Raw genomic sequence first — 27,668 nt, 5'->3', positions numbered from 1 at the left:
GCTTACAAGATGCTCACATGGCCCAGTCTATCTTTTTAGGAGGAATGAGATTTTTCAATTTAATTATTATAGCCTTTGGAAGGTCTAAAATTTCTTGTTGCGGTTTCTGTGCGGGTACCCTTTCTGCATCTATCCTCTCTAGTTTCTTCCAAATAGCTCCAAAAGCTGTATGAACATCTACTTTATGAATAAAAACACAGTCCAGGGCACACGTAATGAGAGTCAAAATTGGTTCAGTGCGATATGGTGAACCAAACAGGATTTTAGATCCACACCAGATAAGTAGTTTCAAATGTGTTTTAATAAACCAAACTGAGCAAGAAACCAGCGACACGTGTTTTGTCACATGAGGGAGAGATCCTGTGACTCATCAGGGCTGAGAGGGCGTGGTTTGAATGCTGGTCATGTAGCCGTGATAATTCCAACCTGGCTAAGGCATGTGCTCCGGGTATGCTTCCAGTTCGGCAAGCGAGACGGCACCAGTGTTCGAGCAGCTCTACTTCTCGTGTGGACAATTCACAGAGGCACGGTGTACACACCAGCCATTGCTGAACACTGGACTGCCCCCTTATCCTGTTATTCTGCGGTACCCGTCAGGACCACTTACGTTTGGCCTACGCATCTCCAGGTCTGTGCTTCGCTCACCCTTCACCCTAGCTCCCCTGGAGCTCCTCAACAAACTGAGCCGGGTTAGATCTAAAATCCTGTTAGTTCACCATATCGCACGGAACCAATTTTGACTCTCATTACGTGTGCCCTGGACTGTGTTTTGCTTTAAAATTGTGGGGTTCTGGACTCACATACATACGGGGGTTTCAAGGTGTGTTCCTTCGACTGGCAGGCATCGTACATACACACAACTTTCCACATAGATGCTTGATATAGCTTGAGCGCCATTCTTCCTGCACAAAAAACCTGATATTGACAAAATACTTTACGAATAGATCTCCACATTTCAGGGGGTAGGTTAAGCCCAAAAAACATATCAATATCAGACAAAGTCATAGTTCAAGAACAGATAGCTCCTTCAACTTCTTCATAAAAAGCAGCCAGATTTTTCCGCGAATCAGTCAAAGCAGCTATAAGAGCCATGACATCCGCACTAATCCAAAGAGTATAGACCCAATTATAAATAAAATATCCCTTCGCATCAGTCAAATCTTTATTGTCACCTGTTCCCACACCCCTAGCAGGGACATACAAAGGCACAGCTTCAAGCATTAGTTTCCCATGAACTACAATATCCTTGTCTGTCCCTGGATTGTCATCCTGCAGCACGAAGGTCTGAAGTATATGTGCAGCTGTAGCAGCTGCCTTTTTCTCCTCTCGCAAATGGAATGCATCAGCTCGCAGTTTAACCATGCGTCTAATTAAGTCAGCCACCGGGTAAGGGAGAAAAAGACCGTCACTCAACTGTTTATGATAATTTTTTATATCAACAGGCTCTAATTCTTTGGAATGTTTCCTGAACCTTTCAATTACTTCTCCAGTAAACAACTCTCTAAAAGATAACTGCTCTGACTCCGCCCATTGCTCAACTTACGCTATAAGATCTGGAGCAGAAGTGTCACAACAAGCTGCTTTTCGGGCAATAGACCTAAGAGTGGCGGTCAGGAAGGAGTGAGTCTGTCATTTAGCATCTGATTCTGTCTTTTCCTGATCTGAGAGAGACTTGCAATCATCAAAATCAACCTCGGGGGGAGAGGGAAAAGTATTTGGAGGCGGAGAGCAATCTAATAGAATTGAATCGTCCTGTGGTTTATTAAGTAGAGGATAAAGGGGGCACCGAACAGGGTATTGGGCATTTACCTATAAACAACGCTCCCTAGCCTCTCTCTCTTTTATTTCCTTCATTTCTTTATTTTTCATCTCCAGCGCTTTCGCATAGATATTTTTGCGCTGTTCTTTCTCTGCTAAAGCTTGCTCTCTTCTCACTCGTTCACGCGATTCTTTCTCCCACATTCGTACACAGTCAAACACATCTTGTCTACTTTTGAGCTTAAACATACACCGTTCCACATACTGAATTTCTAGGGTCTAATGACCCATTTATAGGCCATCGCAACTCAGGATCCTTGCTGGTATATTTATTCCATAGTGCAGTATACATTATAGAACAAATATCATTTTTAATGTACATATCCCTATTTGGTGTCCCCTGGGGGGAGTTGGCTGATTCTGTTCTAGATCCATATTGGTACCTCCAAGAATGCAACACCTTCAACGAAGTATGCTTGAAACAGGCATGTCAAGAATATTGTAGCATATACAATATTATTCGCCAAGTGACACTTAACATAATGTGTGCCCTTCAAGTTTTCAAAATTTAGAGAAAAATCTCCTCATTACCTGACTATATAAATTGCAATTTATATATAGCCAAACAAATCCAAGATTTTGACAAAACAAAACAAGAAGTGTTGTATCAGACGACCTTACCAAGCAAAAGTCTCCAGCCTCCAACTGCCAAGCTATGAATCGACCAAATGGTCTCTGCACGACGAACGCCAGAAGGGATCTCAGTCGAGGACCGGCACCGCCTGGAGGGTCAAATCGGAAAAACTACTCAGCCTTAAACAGCAATTCATTTTCAGCCTACTACACGGTTCTCCTCATGCAGTGATCATCTGTAGCGAGATTCCAATCCTCCGTGAAGACCACTCCATCGGGCATCCGAGTTGCCGATGAGCCACACGTGACGGGCGCCAATTTGTAAAAGTAGACCTCACCAAGGCCTACCGGTCCTAGGGGTTCACCCTTCTTTGCGCACTAGTCCTCAGAACTGTGGGTCTTTTTACCCACTCAAGAGCTCAAAAGGAGGCGGTACAAGTACACACAAGAATAGCTAGTCACATATATGGACATACAGAAAATGCTCAGTCGACAAAGTAGGAGGAGTAATGAAGTTGCTGACATCAGTTAGAACAGCCTTACATTTACAGACTATGGGGCCGATTAGGATGGCGGACGGACTTGCGTCTGTCCGCCACCCTTGAGGAGGAGGGACCGTCCGCAGGGGCTGCGGCGTTCCCTCCGTGCTGATTAGGATGTGACCGCCAGGGTGGCGGTCACATCCTCTATATTTAACATTGCGGCGGGTGCAGCTTCAAGCTCCACCCGCCGCAATGTTAAAAAAGCATGTGTTGCATTTACATGCACAAAGCGGCAGGCACCGCACGGTGCCTGCTGCTTTGTGCACGCAAATGCAGGGGGGTACCATAGGTACCCCCCATGTGCACCCCCCACCCCCCATTCACCCAGGGGGCCCGCAACGGGCCCCCAAAGTGAATGTCCGTATGCTTTTCCATGGCGGAAAAGCCGCCGTGGAAAAGCAGTTTTACACAACCATCATAATATGGCGGACGGTGTCTCATAGACACCGCCTGCCATGTTATAGCTTTTCCGCCGCGGTCGGAAGCCGACCGCAGTAGAAAAGCGGCGGACGGAATTCCAGACCCACCAGCCATCCTAATTTGGCGGTGGGTCTTTGGTGACTCCACAGAGGATTTTCCGTCTCCTCCGGGCCGGAGGTGGCTTCCGCCGGCCCGGAGGAGGCGGAAAATCCTCCATCCTAATCGGCCCCTAAGACAGGTGCATGAGCAGCTACAGACTTTTATGAACATGCTCAGTGTTACAGGAGCTAAGTATAGACAGTCATTCTAGTAAAGCACAACGGTAGGCAACAGCGAAGACGAAAAGAGCACATGGCGAGCACATGGTCAACTAAAATGGCTGCCAAAGAACAAAATGGCTTCAGCTCATGCTAACAATGATCTCTGCCAAAATTCCACACCCTGAGACATTGCAATGTCTAGGAATCCAAACAAATGACTCACACATTGTAGCCCAGCTTCCCAAGTATGCATACCTATGAATCCTGCACCATTCAACCAAAGCAGGTTCTTCTACCAACTGAGTGTGGGTGAAAAATCTTGTGTTGTAATATATCGGATGGGAGGAATAATTTGGATAGGGGCAACAGTAAACCTGTCATGCTTGGAGGGACAGTGACAAGACTGCTGCTGCATGGAAGAAAAGTGTAGCGAGAGAAATTTAGTTGTTGGTTGAATGAGATGTGAGCCCTGGCCAAGCAACAACTACAATTCTTGTAAGGGAAAGGCAAAAGCTAATTCCAAATAACCTCTGTTCAACCCCATGGTAGCTTGGCACAGACCAGTCAGGTTTAACTTAGAGGCAATTTGTAAAGTATTTGTGCAACTCTTCAAACAGTAAACAAGTGAAAACACCACACAACAAAAATCCCACATCAAATGTGAAACACTGAGTGGAATTTAATAAATATTACAAGATCAAAATGACAACAATCCAATCAGTTGAACTGAAGTAATGAATTTTAAAATAATTTTAAAATAGCTCCTAAAAGCACAAAGCACCAATTGCGGCTATCTGGTCGTACTGGACTGGTTCAAAGTTAAAAGTTCAGTCCGACCGCAATGGAGTGCAGCTCAGACATAGTTCCAGATAAGTCTGGCAGAAGTTTTAACTTCTCAAGTTTTGTGCCAATAGTCCCATTTGCATTGGAGAGGGCCGAGAGGTGCTAGGAGAGCATTGCAGGAGTCTATCGGCATGGCGAGAAGAGCACACTGGGCATCGTGGATGGGCGGCTCGAGTGTCATGTTGTAAGAACCCCATAAGCGGTTGATGCTGCTGTGTGAAAAGAAAGGCTGGCGGTGCGTTGTGCTAATTTTTGGAGCAAGTGGCAGGGTCACGGTGTAAACCGCCCTGATCACAAATAGCTCAAAAGCTTGATTTTAGTGTGGTGAGATGTACCAGCAGTCCAGGACCTCAAAGGTAGCACTTGGAGGTCAGGAGCTCGCTGCAGCTGTGTCTAGGAGCTGTTTGGGGAGAGTTTTATATACCTGTGTCTCTAACAGAAGGCCAGCAGACTGGCCCCTGGAGTCACTCTGGGAGTCCTGAGTTCAGATGAAGGTCCAATCCCTCTTACTCAGGCAGGAGGACAGCAGGGCAGCAATCCAGCAAGGCAGCAGTCCAGCAAGGCAGCAGTACAGCAAGGCAGTAGTTCAGCAGGGAAGCAGTCCAACAAAGTGACAGTCCTTTCTTTCGAAAGTTCAACAGTCCTTCTTCTTGGCAGTCTCCACAGGTCCAGAAGTGTACAGAAGAGATGGTGCCTTATTTGAAGTGGGAGAAGCTTCAAGAGGCTTCACTTTGAAGTGCACAGGTTTCCTGCCCCCCCCACACTGGCTCCAGACTAGCTACAGGGTGGTATGCTCCCCTCTGTGTGGAGACAGGACACAGCCTATTCAAGAATAAGTGGGGCTGGCCCAGCTCCTCCCACCCATCCTACCAGGGATGACCCATGCAGCCACACATAAGCTCCCAATTTTGAGGGTGCAGACACAAAATAGTTAAGGCAAGAAAATGCCAACTTTCTAAACGTGGCATTCCAGAGACACCAAACATGAAGGGGCTGCCTTCTCTCATTTGTAAATTACACTTATAAAAAGTAATAAGGTATTTCCAATGTTATCCAATGCAAGAGGACAGCCTTACAGTAGTGAAAAATGAATGTACTTTTTTTCACTACCAGGACATGTACAATTTAAAAATACATGTCCTACCTTTTAAATACACTACACCCTGTCCTCTGGACTGTCCAGGGCTCACCCTAGGGGTGACATATATGTATTAAAATGGAAGGTGGGCCTTGCAAAAGGTTAATTTTGCCAGGTCGAAATGGTAGTTTAAAACTGCACACACAAGCTACAATGGCAGTCCTGAGGCATGTTTAAAGTGCTACTTAAGTGGGTGGCACAATAAGTGCTGCAGGCCAACTTAATTTACAGGCCCTGGGCACATGTAGGGTGCTTTACTAGGAACTTATATGTAAATTAAATATGCCAATTGGGTATAAGCCAATATTACCATGCTTCAAGGAGAGAGCACAAGCACTTTAGCACTGGTTAGCAGTGGTAAGATGCACAGAGTACGAAGGCTAGCCAAAATGAAGTCTGCAAAAACAGGAGGCCTGAAGGCAAAATTGTTAGGGGGAAACCACACCTCCAAGGACACCAGGTCTAACATGCAGGCAGTGTGCAGCACAGTGTGCAACACACAAATAGGCGGTTAACAGCTAAAACATTGTTTGTTCTGGATCTCTGATGCCAAACCTGTTGGAAAGGGTCCGCTGGAGTGATACACCTGTATACTATAAGTAGCATGCTATACTGAACTACTCTACATATTATGGAATGCTATTTACCATTGATAGAGTGAATGTTGAAGTCACGCACCCTGCTGGTGTTTATCCATCATTCTGGATATTTAGCAGTGTTGCCACAATGCAGGAACAGAGCCTTCTCTCCAGAGTGCCCAAATGTCATTACATTTGCAGTAGAAGGAGTACAGTGTCTTACTATTACGCACTGTTGATACATTGCTGGTTATGTTTTTTTCTATTAAGATAGCATATGGACTGTAGGAAAAAATTATAAACATGAGATGGTCAAATCTACATTATGTGCCTTTCACACCAGCACAATAGCTACCTTGCCCATGGGCAAGACTGCCGAATGGCAATTACTACTTCTGCAAGCAGACCTAACTCTTTACGGCATATGTTGGAGCGCCATAAGGGAACTACATTAAAGATAAACAAACTTGATGTTAGCTGCTTAACTTGGATTGTAACACGACATGTATCATCATTAAACAGCCATTCATTTTCAGAAAATGGCAGTTCTTTTGGATCTGAGTCTTTCATCTGCTGTGAATTAGCTCTGGGGCATTGCTTCGCACTGTGAATCTTTAAACTTGTACAGTTCTGTAGTTAAAAAAAACTCTTTTGATGAAAATAACTATCAACAAGGTCTGACATCTGTGCTTGTATAATCTTTATCATCACTATGGTAAGGTTTTTGTGTAAGATTGACATTTTGCTGCATATGAATTGCATATTCTAACCAACAAATGGAGCCCGATTCAATTGTATACTTACTGTTGCTGTAATCAAGCTTTGCCAAGGCCAATAGGTTAAGGCACTGGCTGTCAGTCTTTTGGCTGTGTTAATACTTGATTTATTTCATTGTGGTTTTTGTAAAAACATTACTTTTGAGTTAGCTGTTGGGCCCTCAACAAAATAAGGAAAATGCATGAAGGCAAAAATATTTATTTGGTTTCAGAAAGCACACATTGGTGTTTTATCTACTGCCATAAAGGAACTACTTAGAGAGCAGATATTCTCCTTGCGAAAGAGTGGTATGGCGTTACTCACAGTGAAGTTAGCAAAAGGATAAGGTGGGCTGACCCATTACCCCAAGATTAATGCTCAAGTTAGCAAATAAAACATTTAAAAAGCACAATAACAAATCAGTGAATTAAGAGAGCTGGCTAAAGCCCCTAAATACAAGCATATATATATATATATATATATATATATATATATATATATATATATATATATATATATATATATATATATATATATATATTACCTACTGGCGATAGCCAGTAGGTATATATAGTTAGGATTGTTTTCCATAGGGAAATCGCAACATTCTATTGAGAATAACTTTGGCGCCGGTTGAGGAATCTTCCTGAAATTTTCCTTAACTTTGCCTCGCGGCGCTCCGCTCCTTCCCTGAAAGGTTGGGGGGGATTCGTCAAGCGGGGGCCGAGATAAAAGGGGGGTCCCAAAACGTGTTTTCCCCATGTTAATTTCCATAGGTCGGTTGGACTCACTTTTAGCCCGATCGGCTGAATGGTTTTCCACCAAACTTGGCAAAATTGTAGGGACTGGTAGCCCGATGTGCCTTTGCTATGTCTCAAGATATGTGCTCCAGTGGTTTTTACGAAAATTACCTTTGAAAAAATATATATTGGGCTACATTGGGCTATATATATGTTAGAGCCCAAATGTAGCCCAATGTAGCCCAATGTAGCCCAATGTAGCCTAAAGATGGCCACCAGAGACAAAAAAAAACAAATGTAGCCCAAATATCAGCCAGATGTAGCCCAACTATAGCCCAATGACAGAATGTCCCAGAGTGTTCTAAAGAACAACTAGAGCGCTAACAGTCTTACTTATGACAAAAGTATGGCACACCTGAAGTCATCTTGATTGGAATAAAGTGTTAACACTTAAAACATTTAATTTGCAAAGGAACAAAATGAGGGGGTTCATTTTGCCATAGAAATGATGATTAGTGCTGAAGAAAGAAAAATTAGGGCACATTTTGAGTGACTTCTCAAATCCTCTTATATTTCATTAAAAAAATTCTGATATGCAGTCTCCCAAGATGGCCACCAGAGACAAAAGAGCCCAAATGTAGCCCAAATATCAGCCAGATGTAGCCCAACTATAGCCCAATAACAGAATGTCCCAGAGTGTTCTAAAGAACAACTAGAATGCTAACAGTCTTACTTATGACAAAAGTATGGCACACCTGAAGTCATCTTGATTGCACTAAAGTGGTAACACTTAATACATTTAATTTGAAAAGGAACAAAATGAGGGGTTTCATTTTGCCATAGAAATGTTATATATATATATATATATATTCACTGAAAAAACCATAGGTTACACACCAGTTATAGTTAGGAATTAGCATTTAAAAAACCTTTGAAATTCACTGAAAAAACCATAGGTTTCACACCAGTTATAGTTAGCTGGAAATTTTACTTGCATAAAACCATTGAAATTCCCACGTTATAGTTAGTTGGACTCACTATAACTTGCACGTCTGCAATGCACTGCTGATGACGTCACATATTACATCACTCATGCATATATTTAAATATTTAAACATTACTCGCTAATATATGTATTCACTAAGATACACTTAATAAGCCAGTTAACCAATCAATTTTTTTTTTTAAAACACTGAAAAAAACATAGGTTTCAGGCCTTATATAGTTAGGAATTAGCATTTTAAAAACCTTTGAAATTCACTGAAAAAACCATAAGTTTCAGGCCTTATATAGTTAGGAATTATCATTTAAAAAACCTTTGAAATTCACTGAAAAAACCATAGGTTTCAGGCCTTATATAGTTAGGAATCAGCATTTAAAAACCTTTGAAATTCACTGAAAAAAGCATAGGTTTCAGGCCTTATATAGTTAGGAATTAGCATTTAAAAAAACCTTTGAAATTCACTGAAAAAACCATAGGTTTCAGGAGTTATATAGTTAGGAATTAGTTTTTAAAAAACCTTTGAAATTCACTCAAAAAACTATAAGTTTTAGTGGTGTTATAGTTAGCTGGACATTTTACTCATACAAAACCAATGAAATTGCTCCTATATAGTTAGTTGTACTAACTATATTTCGCGCACCCGCAATCCACTGCTGATGATGTCACATATTAGATCATTCATGACATGGTCAGTGACATCACTGATGACATCTCAAATGACATCACTGATGACATCATCCACGTGACAATCACATACACCTTTTCATACACTATTACAATTTTTCATCACTGTTTGTAAAATACAGAGTATCATATTTAAATCCATTGTCACAGCAATACAAGTATCTAAAAATCCACTCAGTGATTCATAGATGTATACACACATCTAATCACTTACCTATGGATTCACTCATACATGCTGTCAATGAACAATAGAACACTATCAAAAATACTTATACATCTATATCGACATTAAACAACAGCACGCATCCTATTCACATATGAAGTCATCCTACTCACTTATGCAAACAATGGATCATACTTACATATTTACTTAGCAAAACACTTATACAAACACCACTTCTTCTATTCATTTAGATAGTAAGTCATACTTAGTGAATTATAAAATCATTATTACAAGTATACAGTTATCCATACAGTCACTCACACAATCATTGTGTCTTATGTATACTTATTTATATACAACAACTGACACATAAACTGCCTTTTATTTTTCTAGTTTGTTGGACCTGTACCTTTGAGAAATATATTTGCTCATCACCACACCCATAAAGAGATTCCCTCACCCAAACTGTTAGAACATGTAGTTTTAACTTCATATATCTACTGAATCAACTATTCACACATCTTTGGACAGTCACACACCCCCCACCGAACCACACACACTTTCACACTCCCATACAAATACTCAGTTAACTAATCAATAACTAATATAGACTTTCACATAGCTAGTAACCAACTGTAGAATCAGTTTACACAACAACTGACAAAGTGATACAGATATTCACACAGTTTAGTCACTATCCACTATATTTAGTGAGACATTATAAATTGGTCAAGTAAACAGTCAATTACACTGCTACTAAATCCTCCATCCAAATATTTATTTATATATATCCACTCATTCTTCTATGTAAATTGCTATATATATAATGCATATTTAAATAACGAAGCAAACCACATTCACTGGATGATGTCATCAGTGATGTCATCAGTGATGTCATTTGAGATGTCATCAGTGATGTCACTGACAATGTCATGAATGATCTAATATGTGACATCATCAGCAGTGGATTGCGGGTGCGCGAAATATAGTTAGTACAACTAACTATATAGGAGCAATTTCATTGGTTTTGTATGAGTAAAATGTCCAGCTAACTATAACACCACTAAATTTTATAGTTTTTTTAGTGAATTTCAAAGGTTTTTTAAAAACTAATTCCTAACTATATAACTCCTGAAACCTATGTTTTTTTCAGTGAATATATATATATATATATATATATATATATATATATATATATATATATATATATATATATATATATTCACTGAAAAAAACATAGGTTTCAGGAGTTATAGTTAGTTGAACATTTCACTCATAAAAAACGATGGATATTCCCCTGTTATAGTTAGTTCAGCTAACTATAACTTGCACGCCCACAATGCACTGATGATGATGTCACATATTACATCACTCATGACATGGTCAGTGACATCACTCATGACATCACTCATGACATCTCAAATGACACCACTGATGACATCACTGATGACATCATCTAGTGAATGTGTGTTTTTCTGAAAATTAAATGTATTATGTATGTATATCTCAAGGTCGATGGAAGAATAAATGGGTATATAAGTGTCTAAATGGATGATTTGTTTTGTAAAATTGATGGTATAACTGACAGATTAAGTATATCTTAGTGAATACATGGGTTAGTGAGTAATGTTTAAATATGTAAATATCTGTATCAGTCTCTCACTTTGTGTATAAGTGGCTGCATGGGTTGGTGAGTAGCTACACGAGTGTCTATATTGGTTATTTGAGTATCAGTATGAGTGTCTGAGTGTCTCTATGGTTCGGTGAGGCGTATTACTTAGTGCATAGATGCATGAATGAGTGACTCACTGTTTGTATGTGTTGAAGACAGCATGTGTGCAGGGCTGTATGGGTGTGTTAGTGAGTGAATGACTGTCTCAATAGTGTCTTTATGAGTAACTACATATGTTTTAAAGTAGCATATGTGAGTATTGGTGTATGTGAGAGTGAGACATTGGAAGAGTTCCTGTATAAATATGTATGTGTTTCTTTAAGTGATTGTTTAAGAGAGTACGTTTGTGTAAGTTTCTGTAGCAGTAAGGGTGGTGGTGTATGTGTATAACTGTATATGTAAGTAAACGGATGTTTGATACTTTGTCTGCATGTGTGACTATGTGTGTGAGTAACTATATGGATGAGTGTCAGTGTGTAACAGGATGTATAGGTGTAAGAGTAGATATGATGAGTGAGTACATGTATGAGTGACTGTATAGGACTGTTGGTGAATGAGTGGATGTGTGTGTAGATCTTGGAATTACTAAATAGGTGTTTTGTAAGTGGTAATGGTATGTCCATTGTTTTGAAAATGTTAATTTCTATTTTTGTGTGTGTATATCAAAGGTTATGTTAGAGTGAGAGGAGGTCTGCCACTCTATCACTAAGGGTGATGTCATCGGTGATGTCATTTGAGATGTCGTCAGTGATTTCACTGACCATGTCATGAGTGATGTAATATGTGACGTCATCAGCAGTGCATTGCGGGCACGCGAGCTATGGATAGCTGAACTAACTATAACTGGGGAATTTCTATGGTTTTGTACGAGTTCAATTTTCTACTAACTATAAGGCCCCTGAAACTTATGTTTTTTTCAGTTAATTTCTAAGGTTTTTTTAAATGCTAATTTCTAACTATAACGTGCCTGAAACCTATGGTTTTTCAGTGAATTTCAAAGGTTTTTTAAATGCTAATTTCTAACTATAACATGCCTGAAACCTATGTTTTTTTAGGTGAATTTCACAGGTTTTTTAAATGCTAGTTTCTAACTATGCCTACAGAGGTACAACATGTGAAGAAAGAAGATAAAACGTACAGAAAGAAAAAAAAGAAAAGCAGAAAGAAGCAACAGAAGTCCACAAAGACGAAGAAAAGTGCAGGAAGAAGAAGAGATGTACAGAAAGAACCAACAAAGGAGCAAAAAGTCCTCCTGTAACAACAACTTTTTCTGACGGGTACTGATGGTAACTGAATCTGACTAACCAGGTCTAGAGCCAGTGCCATGCAAAAAGACACTTAGAATACAGTGAAAACACCTACATACACTAGGTAACACAATGCATTGGAGTACCCCGTGATTACCATGACCTCCTCTGTAAGACCCTAGTACATAATAGGGCAGGGGGATTAAAACTACCTCTTAAAATGCGCCACAGGACGCGTTTGCACACTGGTGAAGGGAGGGGGGTGCCTTAGGTGACATATGTGGCCGTTTTAATTTGGGGGATAAAGTCCCTTCGAATCCTGAGTGTCCCTTGGGTCCAACTAGCCCACCAGATATCTCCAGTAAGCGCCACAGAGTTGCATTGCAGAGAGGTGTAAAAAGGGGCATGGCCTGGACCACTTCTCTGCAACGCAGCACAGTGGCGCTTACTGGAAGCACCTGGTGGGCTAGTTAGCCCCCAGGGGCCCTCAGGATTGCAGGGGAATTATTTCGCCCACTGTGTAAGGGCGCCCTGTGGCCGTTTTAAGTTGGGAGAGTAGGTCCCCTTGAATCCTGAGGGTCCCTACGGTCCAACTAGCCCACTAGGTACCTCCAGTAAGCGCCACAGAGGTGCTTTGCACAAAGGTGTAAAAAGGGGCACGGCCTGGACCACCTCTCTGCAAGGCAGTGCAGTGGTGCTTACAGGAAGCACCTAATGGGCTAGTTAGCCCCCAGGGGCCCTCAGGATTGAAGGTGAAATATTTCCCCTAATTAATACAGAGTATCATATTTAAATCCATTGTCACAGCAATACAAGTATCTAAAAATCCACTCAGTGATTCATAGATGTATACACACATCTAATCAATTACCTATGGATTCACTCATACATGCTGTCAATGAACAATAGAACACAATCAAAAATACTTATACATCTATATCGACATTAAACAACAGCACGCATCCTATTCACATATGAAGTCATCCTACTCACTTATGCAAACAATGGATCATACTTACATATTTACTTAGCAAAACACTTATACAAACACCACTTCTTCTATTCATTTAGATAGTAAGTCATACTTAGTGAATTATAAAATCATTATTACAAGTATACAGTTATCCATACAGTCACTCACACAATCATTGTGTCTTATGTATACTTATTTATATACAATAACTGACACATAAACTGCCTTTTATTTTTCTAGTTTGTTGGACCTGTACCTTTGAGAAATATATTTGCTCATCACCACACCCATAAAGAGATTCCCTCACCCAAACTGTTAGAACATGTAGTTTTAACTTCATATATCTACTGAATCAACTATTCACACATCTTTGGACAGTCACACACCCCCCACCGAACCACACACACTTTCACACTCCCATACAAATACTCAGTTAACTAATCAATAACTAATATAGACTTTCACATAGCTAGTAACCAACTGTAGAATCAGTTTACACAACAACTGACAAAGTGATACAGATATTTACACAGTTTAGTCACTATCCACTATATTTAGTGAGACATTATAAATTGGTCAAGTAAACAGTCAATTACACTGCTACTAAATCCTCCATCCAAATATTTATTTATATATATCCACTCATTCTTCTATGTAAATTGCTATATATATAATGCATATTTAAATAACGAAGCAAACCACATTCACTGGATGATGTCATCAGTGATGTCATCAGTGATGTCATTTGAGATGTCATCAGTGATGTCACTGACAATGTCATGAATGATCTAATATGTGACATCATCAGCAGTGGATTGCGGGTGCGCGAAATATAGTTAGTACAACTAACTATATAGGAGCAATTTCATTGGTTTTGTATGAGTAAAATGTCCAGCTAACTATAACACCACTAAATTTTATAGTTTTTTGAGTGAATTTCAAAGGTTTTTTAAAAACGAATTCCTAACTATATAACTCCTGAAACCTATGTTTTTTTCAGTGAATATATATATATATTCACTGAAAAAAACATAGGTTTCAGGAGTTATAGTTAGTTGAACATTTCACTCATAAAAAACGATGGAAATTCCCCTGTTATAGTTAGTTCAGCTAACTATAACTTGCACGCCCACAATGCACTGATGATGATGTCACATATTACATCACTCATGACATGGTCAGTGACATCACTCATGACATCACTCATGACATCTCAAATGACACCACTGATGACATCACTGATGACATCATCTAGTGAATGTGTGTTTTTCTGAAAATTAAATGTATTATGTATGTATATCTCAAGGTCGATGGAAGAATAAATGGGTATATAAGTGTCTAAATGGATGATTTGTTTTGTAAAATTGATGGTATAACTGACAGATTAAGTATATCTTAGTGAATACATGGGTTAGTGAGTAATGTTTAAATATGTAAATATCTGTATCAGTCTCCCACTTTGTGTATAAGGGGCTGCATGGGTTGGTGAGTAGCTACACGAGTGTCTATATTGGTTATTTGAGTATCAGTATGAGTGTCTGAGTGTCTCTATGGTTCGGTGAGGCGTATTACTTAGTGCATAGATGCATGAATGAGTGACTCACTGTTTGTATGTGTTGAAGACAGCATGTGTGCAGGGCTGTATGGGTGTGTTAGTGAGTGAATGACTGTCTCAATAGTGTCTTTATGAGTAACTACATATGTTTTAAAGTAGCATATGTGAGTATTGGTGTATGTGAGAGTGAGACATTGGAAGAGTTCCTGTATAAATATGTATGTGTTTCTTTAAGTGATTGTTTAAGAGAGTACGTTTGTGTAAGTTTCTGTAGCAGTAAGGGTGGTGGTGTATGTGTATAACTGTATATGTAAGTAAACGGATGTTTGATACTTTGTCTGCATGTGTGACTATGTGTGTGAGTAACTATATGGATGAGTGTCAGTGTGTAACAGGATGTATAGGTGTAAGAGTACATATGATGAGTGAGTACATGTATGAGTGACTGTATAGGACTGTTGGTGAATGAGTGGATGTGTGTGTAGATCTTGGAATTACTAAATAGGTGTTTTGTAAGTGGTAATGGTATGTCCATTGTTTTGAAAATGTTAATTTCTATTTTTGTGTGTGTATATCAAAGGTTATGTTAGAGTGAGAGGAGGTCTGCCACTCTATCACTAAGGGTGATGTCATCGGTGATGTCATTTGAGATGTCGTCAGTGATTTTACTGACCATGTCATGAGTGATGTAATATGTGACGTCATCAGCAGTGCATTGCGGGCACACGAGCTATGGATAGCTGAACTAACTATAACTGGGGAATTTCTATGGTTTTGTACGAGTTCAATTTTCTACTAACTATAAGGCCCCTGAAACTTATGTTTTTTTCAGTTAATTTCTAAGGTTTTTTTAAATGCTAATTTCTAACTATAACGTGCCTGAAACCTATGGTTTTTCAGTGAATTTCAAAGGTTTTTTAAATGCTAATTTCTAACTATAACATGCTTGAAACCTATGTTTTTTTAAGTGAATTTCAAAGGTTTTTTAAATGCTAGTTTCTAACTATGCCTACAGAGGTACAACATGTGAAGAAAGAAGATAAAACGTACAGAAAGAAAAAAAAGAAAAGCAGAAAGAAGCAACAGAAGTCCACAAAGACGAAGAAAAGTGCAGGAAGAAGAAGAGATGTACAGAAAGTACCAACAGAGGAGCAAAAAGTCCTCCTGTAACAACAACTTTTTCTGACGGGTACTGATGGTAACTGAATCTGACTAACCAGGCCTAGAGCCAGTGCCATGCTAAAAGACACTTAGAATACAGTGAAAACACCTACATACACTAGGTAACACAATGCATTGGAGTACCCCGTGATTACCATGACCTCCTCTGTAAGACCCTAGTACATAATAGGGCAGGGGGATTAAAACTACCTCTTAAAATGCGCCACAGGACGCGTTTGCACACTGGTGAAGGGAGGGGGTGCCTTAGGTGACATATGTGGCCGTTTTAATTTGGGGGATAAAGTCCCTTCGAATCCTGAGTGTCCCTTGGGTCCAACTAGCCCACCAGATATCTCCAGTAAGCGCCACAGAGTTGCATTGCAGAGAGGTGTAAAAAGGGGCATGGCCTGGACCACTTCTCTGCAACGCAGCACAGTGGCGCTTACTGGAAGCACCTGGTGGGCTAGTTAGCCCCCAGGGGCCCTCAGGATTGCAGGGGAATTATTTCGCCCACTGTGTAAGGGCACCCTGTGGCCGTTTTAAGTTGGGAGATTAGGTCCCCTTGAATCCTGAGGGTCCCTACGGTCCAACTAGCCCACTAGGTACCTCCAGTAAGCGCCACAGAGGTGCTTTGCACAAAGGTGTAAAAAGGGGCATGTCCTGGACCACCTCTCTGCAAGGCAGTGCAGTGGTGCTTACAGGAAGCACCTAATGGGCTAGTTAGCCCCCAGGGGCCCTCAGGATTGAAGGTGAAACATTTCCCCTAATTAAAACGCGCCATAGGACGTGTTTGCACACGCCACCTCAGGTCTCGTCCCCTCTCCCTTCCCCACTATGTAAACACGCCCTGTGGCAGTTTTAAGTTGGGAGATTAAGTCCCCTTGAATCCTGAGGGTCTTTAGGGTCAAACTAGCCCACTAGGTACCTCCAGTAAGCGTCACAGAGCTGCGTTGCAGAGAGGTGAAAAAGGGGCACGGCCTGGACCACCTCTCTGCATTGTAGCACTGTGGTGCTTACTGGAAGCACCTGGTGGGCTAGTTGGTACCCAGGGGCCCTCAGGATTGAAGAGGAATTATTTCCCCAACTTAAAATGCGCCACAGGGAGTGTTTGCACACGTCACCTCAGGCCCCATCCCCTCCCTTCACCACCGTGTAAACACACCCTGTGGCCATTTTAAGTTGGGTGATTAAGTCCCTTTGAATCCTGAGGGTCCCTAGGGTCCAACTAGCCCACTAGGTACCTCCAGTAAGCACCACAGAGCTGCATTGTAGAGAGGTGTAAAAAGGGGCATGGCCTCTGAACACCTCCCTGCAACGCAGCTCCCTGGCGCATACTGGAGGTACATGGTGGACTAGTTGGCCCCCAGGGATCCTCAGTATTGAAGGGGAATTAATTTTCCAACTTACAACTCGCCAGGGGATGCGCTTGCACAATGCTGAAGGAAGGGGGCGGGCCTGAGGTGACATGTGTGCAAACACGCCCTGTAGCACGTTTTAAGTTGGGGAATTACTCCCCTTGAATCCCGAGGGTCCCTGGGGGCCAACTAGCACACCAGGCACCTCCATTAAGCACCACAGTGCTGCATTGTAGAGAGGTGTAAAAAGGGGCATGGCCTCTGAACACCTCCCTGCAACGCAGCTCCCTGGCGCATACTGGAGGTTCCTGGTGGGCTAGTTGGCCCCCAGGGACCACCAGTATTCAAGGGTAGTTAGTTCCCCATCTGCAAACGCGCCAGGTGGAGCGTTTGCAGAGTGCTGCAGGGAGGGGGTGGGGCCTACGGCGCGATACCGGTCTTTTTTTAAAAACATTTCTTAAGAAGGGGGGCTGTGTGGCCCCCCTTCTTTTCCTATTTTATTGGCCCTGGGGACCCCATCCCACAGGGCCGGACCCCTATTTTATTTTTATTTTATTTTAAATTGGAAGGGGGCTGCGTGGCCCCCCTCCTGAGGCCATAATCGGCCCCGGGGACCCCATCCCCCGGGGCATGGCCATTTTTTTATGTATGTATTTTATTTATTAGGAGGGGGGCTGTGCTGCCCCCCTCCTCAGGCCATTTATGGCCCCAGGGACCCCATCCCCCGGAGCCGGCCTTTGATTTTTTAAATTAATTTTTTATATTTTTGACCCTCCCGGGCCAAATCTAGCCCTGGGGACCCCATCCCCCGGGGCTGGCCCTCTCTGTTGGGGCCCGTGGAGGGATCACCGATCCCCCCACGGTCCCAGCCGGCTGCCCGCATCCTGCGGGAGCCGGCATCACTTTTCCACATGGGGAGCTGCTAAGATGCATCTCCCCGTGTGGAGAAGCAATCGTCTTTGGTTTTTGGAAGAGAGAGCAGGTTTTCTGCTCTCTCTTCCAAAAACCAAAGCAGAGTTTGCTATGACAGGGCGGGAGGCGTGCGGCTCCCGCCCTGTCACAGCAAACAGCAGTAGCCCGGGGTGGGCAACCCAGGCCACTGAAGGAGCTGGCCCTGGGGGGTGGCCCCAGGGCCATCACAGGCTCCAGGATGGGGGCTGCGCGGCCCCCCTCCCGCAGCCCCCTTCCCATCAGTGACAAAGACCTGGGGGTGGTGGTCCTCGGGGCTCGGGGTCTGTAACAGACCACCAAATTAGATTATTAGTGCCCTGGGCAGGTGGCGGTTCCCGGGGCATGTGTGGGGGGCTCAAGCCCCCCGCACAGGAATATATATATTTTTTTCTAAAAAGCCCCAGGGGGTGGCGGTCCCCGGGGCAGAAGGGGCCGTGTGCCCCCGCTACCTAATTACTCAATGAAAGCCCCGGGGGTGGTGGTCCTGGTGGCTTGGGGGGGCTTGGATGCCCCAACATGTTAAAAGTCAAAGCCCCGGGGGGTGGCGGTTCCCGGGGCTGGGGGGGGCCCGTGTGCCCCCGCAAATCTTTGACCAAAGCCCGGGGGGGTTGCAGCCCCCAGCGCAGTGTGGGAGGGATTGGGCCCCACCACACTTTTTTTTTCTGCCCCCGGGACCTGGCCCACCCGGGGGCTTTATTTAAACGAAGCATGGCAGCCCGCACTTTGTTTTTTTTTATTTTCGCTGCCGGATCCGCAGATCCAGCGCGCATCCCGCGAGTTAAAAAAAAAGGAAATGCTTTTGTTGGCCCTGGGGGTCCTTGTGGGATCCCATGAACAGGCCTAGGGGGTCAGGGTTTTCCTACCCTGCCCCCTTTTCGTGTTTTGCACGTTTGTTTTTCTCTTTTCTTGTGCTTCGGTTCTACCGAGGCACAAGATGGCTGCCAACTCTTCCTGGTTTGGAGTGTTGACAACCAATTAGCATGAAGCTCGTGATCGGAAGGGTGAGCGGATCCTGCGCGCCTCGAAGATATCGATATATTTTTAATTTTGACTATTTCAGCAACTACTGAACAGATTTACACCATTTAACACGAAGGGCTCTCTCTGAACCAAGGGCTACCTTTTTGCCACATTTGGTGTAATTCCATTCAGCAGTTCGGGCTGTAGCTGTGTCTAAAGTTTCCTATGGATAATTGCATGTAGAAAACACGTTTTGGGACCCCCGTTTTTTATCAGCCCCTGCTTGTCGAATCACCCCAAAACTTTCAAGATAGGAGCGGACTGGAGCGGGTAATACGTTTTTTACATTTCGCAAAGATTCGTCAATCAGCGGCAAAGTTATTGGGAATAGAATGTTGCGATTTTCCTATGGTAACTAGGTCCTAACTATAACTACCTACTGGCGAGCGCCAGTAAGTAATACATATATATATGAGAGCGAGAGAGAGAGATGTTTAAAAAGCACAATAACAAATCAGTGAATTAAGAGAGCTGGCTAAAGTCCGTAATTGTAAATATATTATATATATATGTCCATTGCATTCACAATAGGCCAGGTGTTATGTCCTCTTACTGATTGAGCTATGGATCAACGTCATTGCTATTAAGTAAGTGGAACCAAGTTGAGATATTTTCTTTACCAAGTCACTATTTTATCCCGTCTACCTTGTTACAGGTACATTATGCTGTAATTCTCTTGTAATAGGGTGGGTGGAATAACTGTTATGTTTTGCCACTGCGTACCTGTCTGCCAGACTCTAAATAGCGCCCAAAATCAGTTTAAATTGATACAATCCGTTATTCGCAATAACAGATTGCAGGGAAATTATGCCATTTGTGTGTAAACCTGTACACACAAGATGATTCCTCTGCATTTGTGGCTCCACAATGCATTTGAGGCAATAATTTGGCATTTTGAGCAATTTTTGTTGTTTGCGGCTTTCATTTGAAGCTATTGGTCATCTTGCAAGGCATACATAAAAGGTGGCATTGCACTCTTAAATCCATTTACTCGTGTGAATTTCCCTGCAATTCCATAATATTGTACTTGATTACCTGAGGTGTAGGGAGTGAATATTCCAGACAGGATACCCTGAAAAGTTTGTAACACCCACAAACTATAAAATAGATTTTTTAATTTCAAACGTTTTTTCGACCCATCTCCACTCTGGAAAATATCAGAGATTTTCCTGTTAAAGGCAGATGTGACTATCTTTTCATGGTGGGAATGGGCTTAGAGCACAAACATAATGTGCAGGGCTAAAGAGGAAGGAGTTTCTCCAGCTGGAAAAATGTTTTCCGTATTGAGAATAAATAGAAAACATTTTAAAATGAGACATTACAAAAATCAGATTGAAGTTACCCACCCACTATGTACAATTGTGCATGAGGATTTGACTATGTGAATAAATTCTGTTTTTTCAGCTTATCCCCTCAGGACCTGCTCCTCTTTCGCACCCAAACTTTGTATTTGCTGTTCATCCATTAACATTATAACAGTGCTTGGATCACACAGTTCTCACCTTTTCAACACTATGAACCCAGAAAAAAGTAGTGTCCCATTCTGGGAGGACCTGGTTGCTGACAGTACTTAGTAATATACACTGCACAGTGCATCTCCTGTGTGCCTGCTAAGCTCTTAATAAATCTTTGTTGAATTGATTCCGACCCATTGCTTAGTTGAGGAAATGTGTTTTCCCTGAAACTAAACACCTGATTTTATCCAAATATTTGCTTCAGTAACTTGGACCTTGTTATGATTTGGACTGCCCTCCTATTCACCATCTCTGCTGTCATGTCCAGTTTAACTACTGGATCCCCTTGTATCCAGTGTGCTGTGTGCCAACACCTCCATGTTAAAACTTGTGGTGTCTGGAAGATATATAGCACACAACAGGAACAGATCAGGTCTCTAGGTGGTGTGAAACCATACAGATCACCGTGAAACAGTGAGGCACATGTGTGGACAAATACTGTTGAATCGCAACGGCTAGGTCAAGTCCCATCCGCCCACCCTTATGGTGGAATTTCGTCATGTGGGACTTGCTAAACATTCAGACCCCGACCATGTAGTGTCAGGAATGGTTGTTAAGATCATAGCCTTGTTGTTCCTCAAACAATAATGTTGGTGGAGTGCAGTGCTCAAGTGATAGTGATGGGTAAAAATAACTACAAAGACTCAAGTAACGTACAAATAGAAGTCTATGTGTCAAAGATTAAAAATGCGCCGAATAGTTTAATACTACTCTGTGGCGCTTCGCAGGGCGGTCGACATGTTTCAGCCTACAGGGGAAATACCCCGGCTTTCTTCAGGACCTATAATATGTAATAGCTACTGCGACTGGAAACTGGTGAGTGAAAGAGGAATAAAAACAATGTACCAAAGAAGTTACATATCTACCAGGGACTCTGTGCTCCAATGTCCACTGGAGGGAGAGAGAGACATATCTCCTTCCTGTCAAAAGACAAAAGAATTTTTCTTACAACAGTACCAAGTAAACACATGCAACCGCACAGTCACACAGAAAGGAAGATATGCTTTTTTCACAGCTGCATCCTTGCCAAGCAATGTTAGTCAAAGAACGCTGACTGCTCCTGGGTGCCAACATTACATGTAGGAGATCATGAAGACTTTTGGGGAGGAACCCTATCCTCACAAGTTCTGCGTTAGTAGGATCCCATATTCTTTAATAATTCTTCATTCACAAAGGGCTTCCTCTAGCTGGCTGCAATAAGACCATTATGGGTTTTGTCACTGTAACCCCTATACCTTAATCTAGTCACATCAGCGTTGGGTGTGATGCAGCTGATAAGTTGCTAGATCCTTTGTTTGATACCTGAACCGACTATGAGACATTTTGAGTAATCTATGAATAAACGTGAACCAATTGTATGTTGAAAAAAAATTGACAATAGGCTCGAGCAAACTTAGTTACTGCATTGTAAAAGCTGGCAGGTAAATGTAGACTAGATAAAGTTATATTCACATAATGATATAGGTTCTGATTGATAAACAAGTCTTAGTATGCTCTTTTTTAATGTATATTCAAACATTGAAAACAATGGTGCGTTCCAGGCTTCTAATTGCCAGTAGAAGCCCGGATTATCAACATTCCAATTTTTTACATAGGCCTCACAGAACCTGAGGGGATTTCAAAGCCCCTGGGCTCCATGAGGCCTTTGTTATACAAATTAGAACATTCTGCCGTCTAGGGGCGGAATGTTCTAATAGCCTTAGAGCCCTCCCTAGAGGGATCTACCAGCCACTAAAGGCCCACTCTCTTGTTAAAGGCCTTCAGATCCAGCTCTGGCCTTTAACGCTGGAGCGGGCAAGTAATGGCCATTGGAGCCCACTGCGGTGGGCTCTAAGGCTATATTAGAAAGCTAAAACAAAGTACTCACATGTTATGAACGTCTTAATCATTCTGCTCAGAATAGTATTGTGTGTAAAGAAGTTATGAAATCTAACATAATCTCGTTATTTTAATGTGTGATATTGAAGGGTTTCATTCTGAATGTCATCATTGCATATATGAAATTGAATGGTTGCATTCTGAATTTCATCATTGCATATATGAAATTGTACACCAAATGAGAAATTAAATGTTGGTGCTACAGAGTTACATTGAATTATTAAAAGATCAGACTTTCAGAATTTGATCTTCATATAAGTACTAATGTAAACCATTTGAAACAATATTAATATTTTAGCATGTGAAATAAATTAAATGTTGGTACTTTGCTAAATGCAGTAATATATCATAGTTACATGTGAGCTTTACAATACGACTAATGATGTATTCTCTGTGCTTATAAGTTGAAAGAATTCTAGTGCATTGCTTTTATCCATGAAAATATAAATTTCTATTAATTTATATTTTGTTCATCTCATAAAGCAAAAAACCAGGCCAGCATTTTTCCCTTTTTTACGCTGCCTTACACTTGTGAGAAAGTTTCATAAACTTAAAATGTGAAGCCACCCTGTGTCTTACTACAAGAGTTCTCCCTTTCCTACAAGGACTAACTGTAACAAATTGGATATATTGGGAATATTTACTATGGAGAACTAATAATTTGAATTTACTCATATGCCTACTGCTAAAGGATCTTTGTTTGAGTGTTTACATATACCGGATGATCTGACAATTTACATGACCAGCACCACCTCTGTTCTGCAAAATATGTCTTCTTTACGACTCATGATAACTATCCTAAACGAACTCACCAATTGACTTAGTGGTCTGATACAATGAGGTGATCAAAGAGATGTCACCACCAGAACTAAGGGATTATGTTATACATTATTCTGAAGGAGGTCGAGAGACTTTTCTGGGAAACATTTCCGAGAGACTTTTTTCCTGATTTGAGCCAGGCCTGATCCTAGAGGTGGCCATTTTGATTGGGAACTTTTGCATATTGTATCTTTTTCCCCTTTCAGATTAAGCATACGCTCTGTGCCAAATTGTGAACCTTTTCTATGGGACACTGCCCTTGAGCTACTGATGCTTATGTTGAACTTATCAGAGCTTCTTGTCATCTTATGGCAAGCCCAAATTCTCAGAACTGCCCTGTACCCCGTCAATCTTAAATGTTGATTAATAACATCAACATCGTAGACATCAATCCAAACAGCGGCATCCAGCCGTTTGGATGCAAGATTTGTAAAAAGTCAGGAAAGAGCTCGAGAAAAACGTAAGTAAAAATGACAAACAATCCTTTTGGCATCAAAATAAATTGAGATTGATGTCTATGAGGAATTGCCATAAAATAGACAACAGTTTGAGCAAAGAACTACCGGGATTGACATCTGCGAGGACTTGTTACACAGTAGACAGCAGTTTGACAGAATAGAAAACTGAGAATTTAACACTTAAGTAAAACACTTCCTTGGTTAAAGACAAAGGCGGCAGAAGGAAACCTCAAATCACAACAGATTACATCCAGTTTAAGCCCTGAAGAGAGCCCCAAGAATTGTTATGCGTCTTCAAACGCGTCGGCAATATTCACCACCAGCGGAAACACTTAAATTGAGTTACACTTACACGTAGGGAGATGCTTGGTACAAATTTCTGCTCCCTCGAATCCAAAGGGTGTCCCAAGAGGCTAGCAGCTTGTTATATAAAAAATGACTATCTGATAAACAAATCAGGATAATGGCTGCTGCTTATTTTGAATAATTACTGGTTTTATAATGATTGTAATCTATCGCACACAAATGCATTGTATGTATTGTGTTGTTTGCTACTTATTTTGTAAAGGTTTGATTTAAATGTATGTTTATTATGGGAAGTTTAAGGTCTACCCTTATTCTGACTTGAATAACAAAAAATTCAAATGTTTAAAAAAAAGATAAAATGATATGTAAGTAAATACTACAGACCATTTAAATGATAGAATGGCCTGAGTCTGTTTAAGTAAAAAGCAGCAATCTAAGTGACAGCTCTGTATTTTGTTGTTTTGTATTTAATAGACCCTACCTAGTCGTCAGTGCGAGGGCCCAATCCCTTTATGATTTTTTTTTAGAAAGTTGCCATTTTTATGCCTAAGGTTTATGTGCCTTGCTGCCAGTATCCAGGGACAGTGACAGAGTCTACTCTCGCCCCGCATGTTGCATGTCCTTGTTATCCTCCGACCTGGAAACGCTATCATATCATTATTATCCGGTCACTATTTCATAGCATTTTTAAGTTTTTTAAGTGTTGAAATGTGGCAATGTGTTGGTCTGACTTGGGGTTCGTGTTTCTCTCGCCTACACTTCCCTCAGCCTTCTACTCTGGCCCGCCATGGCGTTAGTGCCGCTTGAGCGGAGAGCAGAAGGCACGTGCCCTCACTTCCTGTTCAGGCTCTTCTGGGCGGGCAGGCAGCGTGTCTAGTTGTCATTCCCTGCCTTCCCTGCCTACATTAGTTCATGCTTGTGTGGGCGCACAGCGGACACAAGCAGCTGGTGTGCCACTGGCGCGCCGAAGGCGCGCCTAAGGCAAGCCCGTCTGCGCCCCTCCGCGCCTGGATGTCGCCAGACGACAGACATGCTGCTGGTTTAACCCTCCTTAAATGCCCATACTCACGTAACAATCTTGTTGACATTGGTAAGAGTATCTATCGATGTACACACCAGTCATATGTTTCCTTGGAGGGTCCCTTTGTTTGTACTTCATGTGGTTTCAACTCATTGGCAGCTGTTAGTCCTGCTCTCGCTCCCCCACCCTCCATCAAGCTCCTTACTCTCAACTGCCGCTTGTTGGTCAAACACTTTGCTGAAGTGTTTGACCTAATTCAGGATGAGGCACCCGATATCTTTTTCCTGACTGAGTCTTGGTTACTGCGAACACGGAGGCAGAGCCTAGCCTGGCACTGCCCCAGGGATATGCCATCAAGACACTTAATAGAGAAGGCGGGCAGTGGCATTGCTATCATTTTTCAAATTGGATTTACTTGCAATCTGACCAAAGAAGGCACTGTAGATTGTGAATGCATACGCTTCAAAATCTCTGTTAATGCCAACTTTACCCTGTATGGCCTCCTGATCTATCGCCTCTAGGGCCTTCCAAAGGTTTTCAGAAGCCCTTATTACTGCATTGGGCTTATTAGCTACTAGCTCTGCCAAATTTTAATATTGTTGGTGACCTCAACCTGCACTTAGAAGCGAGTCAAGACAGGGATATTAGCAACTTTCTAGCAGACCTTGTGGCCTTCCAACTTAAGCAACGCGTCCCGAGCAGCACTCACTCTGCAGGCCATCTGTTAGACCCCTTTTTTTCTAATCTACCCACCCTCACAATTACTCCCCCCTTCCCATGAGTTGGTCTGACCACTATCTGGTATTGATGACACTACAGGGAGTTGGCCCCCCTCAGGATGTTCCGCGGAATTCTATCCTAAAATGCAGCTGGCATAAAGTGGATGCTGCAGACTTCCGTAACCTTCTGCTTAGTCAAACACTTAGTCTTCCTAACAACCCGGATAGGGCAGACAGTATCCTGTCAGACTTGCTCTTGCAGGCTCTTGACACCCTCATCCCTGCTAAGATGTCCCACAGCCGCAGAACACAATCTGGCCCGTGGTGTAATAACAAGCTGGCTCAGGCCAGGAAGGCATGCAAAGCCCTGGTAAGGGCTTGGAGACGACAGTATGACCCTGCCCTGAAAAAACAGCAGCAACCCTGCTAAATGCATATTCTCCTTACTTAAGGATCTTAAAACTTCAGGGCAACCCATTACATCCCCTCTCATCTCCTATAAGCAATTTGAGACTTTGCCACTTTCTTTATTAAAAAGGTTGAGAATATTTATAAAACCTTTTCCCACACGGCGATCCTAGTAGGTCCTGCTTTTATGGCTATTACTGGCCCATCAATCTCCACCTTTCCCCTTGCTTTCCCAGGAAGTCATGCGAGTGCTTGGTAACAGACTTAAATCTGGATCCACGGCGGATCCTCTCAAACCTGACCAATTTCAGACTTTTCTACCAAAGCTATTGCCCCCGTTTTGTGATCTCATAAATTGCACTCTGTCATCTGCTATTGTTCCTGCCACTTGGAAACACGCTAAGGTGATTCCACTTCTCAAGAAACCCACATTAGATGACTCCAAGCTGGAGAATTTCTGCCCTATCTCTCTCCTTCCTCTGACATTTAAGATTACCGAAACCCACATTCATTCAACCTTCACCAACTATATTGACGCTAAAATTCTGCTGGACCCCTCTCAGAATGGTTTCTGTCCTTGACACAGCACGGAAACTGCCCTTCTTGCAGTCACAAAACATATGTGGCATCATTGGATTCGGGACATACCTCTACCTTGATCCTACTGGACTTAAACGCTGCATTTGGTACGGTGTCCCACCAGATTGTGTTGCAGCGCCTAAAGGATATTGGCATTGGTGGGCCGGCGTTAGGGTGGCTCTCCTCGTTTCTTTCAGAGAGATCCTTCCAAGTGATTGCCCCCTCTTATGCTCTCAGACGCACAGTGTGCACCAAGGTGTCCCACAAGGCTCTGCTTTGAGCCCGACTCTATTCAATATCTACTTCCAAACCCTGTCAGCAGTTGCGAAGGATAGGGGCCTAACTGTGGTCTCCTATGCAGATGATGCAGTTAGTGATCGCGCTATCCGACAACTCTGTGCAGGACGCACTTAAATTCAAAGAGGATTTAACAGCGATTGCAGACTGGATAACATCCAACTGCCTCCAACTGAACGCCAGCAAATTGGAAATCATGCTGGTGGGGAAAAACACT

The sequence above is a fragment of the Lissotriton helveticus genome, chromosome 8 (assembly GCF_964261635.1).
Source record: "Lissotriton helveticus chromosome 8, aLisHel1.1, whole genome shotgun sequence".
Taxonomy (NCBI): Eukaryota; Metazoa; Chordata; class Amphibia; order Caudata; family Salamandridae; genus Lissotriton; species Lissotriton helveticus.
Note: the sequence above shows the minus strand (reverse complement) of the source record.